Source organism: Dromaius novaehollandiae, chromosome 1, assembly GCF_036370855.1.
Source record: "Dromaius novaehollandiae isolate bDroNov1 chromosome 1, bDroNov1.hap1, whole genome shotgun sequence".
Taxonomy (NCBI): Eukaryota; Metazoa; Chordata; class Aves; order Casuariiformes; family Dromaiidae; genus Dromaius; species Dromaius novaehollandiae.
Window position 1 is genome coordinate 79067263 of NC_088098.1, and position 5249 is coordinate 79072511.

Here is a 5249-nt window from a genome sequence, read left to right on the forward strand (position 1 = left end):
TCAGCAACACAGTTTCCATGTAAGCTCAGATGACCAAACAAGTAAATGATCTTCTGTGGTAACTGAATTTCAATGATCAAGGTCAAAAATTGAGACTTCAACAAAAATACTATGGTTAGTGCTGGGTAGTGAGGACTAGAACTGAAGTACTTGAAGCTTTTAGAATTTAACTAATACTCTCACAGCAAGTCTGAATTAGAAATTAGTTGATGATCATAGAACAGGACAAGAACAGACATTAGTTTATTATTAAGGAAACAAAGCAATGTTTTCCTAACCCTGCCTCCACCAGCCCAGACTATACTGGCTGATGAGACTGGTGAAGTACAAGCAAGGCTATCCAACTCCCAGAAGTAGGGTAGATATCAGGGAGAAATGCAGGAGGAAGAGGTTCAGTGAGGGTCTGAAGAGATCAAAACAATATAGCACTATCTGAGAAGAACATTACCTAGGCGCCCATCACAGCTGTCAGCTGGGCTTAGGACCTGCTGCAAAGTACTTAGTCTGTTGCATTTCACCCAAGGGATTCATTAAAAGCCACTTACATCAGCCCCCAAATCTAATTCTTCAAGTTTCACTGTAAGATTAGTATTCTGCAGACAATATAGATGGGAAGCTGCCATCTCCAGGTGGTGAACCCTATATCTCTGCTCCCTGGGGCTATGGTAAGTGTAGGAGCATGGCAGCTGTCAGCAGAGCTAGCTCATCCCTTTTTTTTTTCCAGCTCACAGGAGGGAGCTCGCTAGTGATGAGCATAGCAGAATGACTGCAGGACTGTTTTAAAGAGTGTGGGAATGTCAGTCTGTGTTTCCTATTTCTTACTCAGGTTGGGGAGCTGAGAGACAGGCAGGGGGTGAGTCTCAGGAGCTGGAAGCGGTGGGGGAGCAGAGAGATTGGGGACAGGAGGCCTTCAGTGTAGGTGTATGAAGCAGGAGTTCGGTACAGCCATGAGTCTAGTACTGATGGCTAGCATTGCAGTCCTGCCACGTTCATCACCCTGCCTTTAATTACCTTACTATCAGCATCTTTCTACAAAAGCTCTTTCACACCTTCTACAAATGTGTAACAGTAAACAAACTCCCACTATAAATAAGAAAACTCTGGCAGCATAAGAAACCTCAAGCAGGTTTTCTTAAGCTGAGATAAAGTGCAAAAAAAGGTTGTGTTGGCTTGTTAAACTGTATATGCATAGGAACTGTGTGCTCCTCCTCCCACCTTTCACTAGACTTACTCTGTCTTCCCATAGGTTTTTCACAAGTATATTGCAAAGTATCAGTTTTTCTCCCTTCAAAGTGAAACATCCCTTCTTCACCAGGTTTGACTCTACAATGGGTCCTGTTCTTCTTGTGGCTTCCTTAAAGCTGAATAGACAATTAGAGATGAACAGATTTTGGTGTATGTTGGGTCTTGATGGGTACAATGACGTATCTATAGGATCAGCCAAATTCCATTGCTCCATTGCTTCCTTTCCAGACATCCGCAATAAGCGCTCCAGTTTGCCTCCTGGTTTTCAGGGTCTTTCTATCTAGGTGTTAACGCTCAGGAAGAATTAGATGTGAAATGAGCTGAAAGAAGGGTCTCAGAGAGTCAAGCTTTTCATATTCGCTGAAAGTCAACTTTTCATATTCACTGAAAAGTGTTAGAGAAACTGTTGCCATAAGAAAGTATCTCAGTCTTGCAGCTGAAGTAGGAAATGGGAAAAAAGATGTGTTTCTTCTGAAATTCTGAGGAAGTGCTTCACTATGCAGACCACCAATCAGCTCAGACTGATTCTGAGGTGAGGAAGGATACACGGCTGGGTGAAGAAATATATGCAGGAACATCACTCGCCCCAAATGGTAGTTGTTCCTCTCATACTTTGTTCAGAATATCTGCACAGCAAGCAGGACTATGGTGGCAGGTCCATACATGTCACTCCTACCAGTGGTCTTTGTACTTGTAAAAGAAGGATTTGGGGGCTGTCTACCTGAGCTTCTCAAACAGGATAAGTCTCAAGATAAAGAAAGAGTCATTACTTTGTGAAAGCTGGTTGCAAATACAGATTGCTAGTACCTGGCACAATGGGTGCTGACAAAGGTACTCTTTGGAGCCAGGGCCTCGCTTTCTCTATCAAACTGTCAAGCAAACAGCAAGATATAGACAATAAACACTTATAAAATGAGGATATAAGCCTCCAGAAACAGAAAGTGGGGCCACTCTTCTCCGGAAGATTTTGGCAGTGCTCTCTGTGAGCAATCCAAATATAAAACCACTCAATAGTACAAAGGAAAAGAACTGCTTGTTTTACATTTGAAAAGATGCCTTCATTTGTCAAACAGGAGAATAAGGGGCAGAAGCCCTTAAGAAGAAGACGGATTTTTATTGCACTTGAGGACACTTGGGAACCATGGAGCCATGATGATGTTTCAGCGGTAAGGGAAAAGGAAACAATCATTTGTTTCAGCTAGATGCAGAGTGCAGAATAATTACCTATTTTTCAAGGAGGAAAAAAAAATAGGAAAACAAAGCAGAAAAGAGTGAAGAATGGAGACTCCTTCAGCAGGCATATATCCACAACTTCAAAAGAATAGAGATAATCATCGGTGGGCCATGAGGAGAGGGGGAGAAGGATATAGCAGGAGAAGGCTATAGCAGGCTTAGATGGCTAAGCCTGAGATGCTTCTAAGAATGGGAGAGCAACAACTGGGAGACCTAACAAACACAGGTCACCAACACATCAGAGCTTGACTCTCTCCCTGTCTTTCAGTGTCACACAAATGCAGGATGGGTACTTCTCCTTGCATGAAGTGGGGAGAGTTATGCTGAGGGAACTATCAGATGCAATACCTGCCTCAGAGTAAATGCTTACTGATGTTTTAGATCTGTCTCTGGGATGAATAATGCTGTGTTTCAGCTGGTCTAAGAGCTGGAAAATTTCAGAACTCCTATCTAGCAAATAAAGATGTGAGCCCAATCTGAAGAAGTTCCTGTACAGCCACCCTAGTAAGCATCATGTATGTACTTCTTTACAATACTATTTGTCATTACAGACTTCAAAAAAATCTGCAGCTAGACAAAGTGTGGCTTCATCCAGAGATATCATTTTGTGGTCCTTTCCATCCTGTAGCTTAAGTTTTACTGTGAAACCATCAGAGGATCGGTTTAGGAAAACTGCAGCATTAGCATTGCTACTTGATGAAGATACCTTCATTGAAACAATTATGAACATAATATTTTTTAACTGCAAAGAGGGACGAGTTATGTTTAACATGGCATCTGGTTGTGATTAAGTCCATGGAGGCTGTAATGTTTAACTGAGACCAGTGACTGATGGGTTTGTCATTGTCTGTAGTATGGTTAAATCCTCTGGTGACTGCACGCTTAACTACAACAGGTGACTATGACTCATTCCTGCCTTCACTGTCTAAGAAAAGAAAATCTTATTTTTTTTTAGCTAATGTGTCCCTCAGGTGGCAATGAGCAAAGATCAAGAGGATGCAGAAATCATTTCATAGTGAAACTTCAGCAGGTTACAGAACAGAGGATTCCTTCATTTCCGTTTACTTCATTTCCTTGACCTTCCTAGCATTAAATGGTTACAGCTAAATCATGCAGGTCCAGATTACGGCAACAGTCCTGGTGGGGAAAAAAGATGATGTTAGAAGAGTGGAAGAGCTGAATATTTTCCAAAGGCAGGCTACAACTAGTTAAACAAGCATACTGCTCGCAGAGGCAGTATTCCAGTTTGTGTGCACAGATGGGAGGATTTTGCACTGTGATGCAGATGGTGAGCTGTGTAAACAAGAAGTTCCTGTTCTGCATCAGCCTGCCGATGTGCCTCTTGCAAAATGGCATCTGCAGACTGATCGTTACCAGTTGACAGCCCAGCCACTTCCACCATTCCATCAATGTTACTTGTATAAACAAGGAAAAGGCATCACCCAGGGCCAGACTGCTCAGCCCGTTCAGACCCAGGGAAGGAGGAAGTGCGCACGTATATCATTCAGCATGCACTTTGGTGAGAAGGGAAAATATTACACATAGCCATAAAAATAATCGTACCTCCTACCCAATAACAGCATTATTTGAACGTGATGGATGGCTTAAACCAAATAAAGTTATGCTCAAAAACGAACCTCAACCTTCAGGGCTCTTTACTAGATATATAAAGCACAATCCAGCAGGGGTCTCAAGCAGCTGTTTAAACATTCACATAGTCTTAATGAAGTCAACAGGGATTCTGACGTTCTTTGAGCGCTCTTTGCTGGATCAATGCCTGTACGAAAATTCTACTCTATTGCCCTTAACCATGGAGGCATTTAATGGGCCACCTGCAAACACCTGTGCTCCACACAGTGGAATATACCAGTTCTGTCACCTGAAAGGAGATGAATGCATGCTGTGGGCAATGCTTAAGAAGCAGTGGACTTTCAGAAGCTTCAGTGGAATTACTTCCACTTTGAATATTAAGCCCAGCACTACAGAGTTCTGCCGTTTCCCAAAAGTTAAAATGAGCTTAGTTATTTTTCATTTATTATTCAGATGTTCAACTGACAAAATAAAAAAACAGCATAGTGCTCAAAATTACTTACTTTACTACTATCACTAATAGTAAATTGTGTGACACAGCAATACTTGTGCTGGACATATGGGAATACGATACCTTTTGCTAGATTATACCTCACAATATAAAACCACAGACAGAGCCAATAATCACCCAAAATTCAAAGTATCTTTTAGCCCTAGTCTTGAACGAAGGCTGCTATAGCTGGTTTTATTATGCATGTAAAATTGCAGGTGGACATCTTAGCTAAGGTACCAACTAATACTCACAACATCACAACATCAGCAGTGATGTTCCAAAAGAGCTTCCCCACTAGTCATCTATATAGTTTGTCACCCTTGTTATTCTTGCTTCTCTTGTCAATGATAACAGGAGCTGATCGGTGGGCAATGGACTGAAAGAAGTGAAAGCAATTGACTCTTCTGTCAAACATGAAGCATGCAGGCAAGGAGAAGGGTGAATGCACATTTGTACCTGCCCTGTACCAACACTGAAAGCAACCACTAAAAGCAGATCTGTAGTGACACAACCTCTTTTCCCATCTCTTCCCCACTGCCAGTCAGAGACAAAATCTCCATGGCTCAATTCAATTGCTTAAACATGGGCATCTGATGCCATTTGAGTTGGTCTAGGGTATCCCTGCTTCAGCTTCCAGTTGCTGCTTGAGGAGAGCACAGGTCTGCCTTGTGTCATGCTTGCCAGTCCC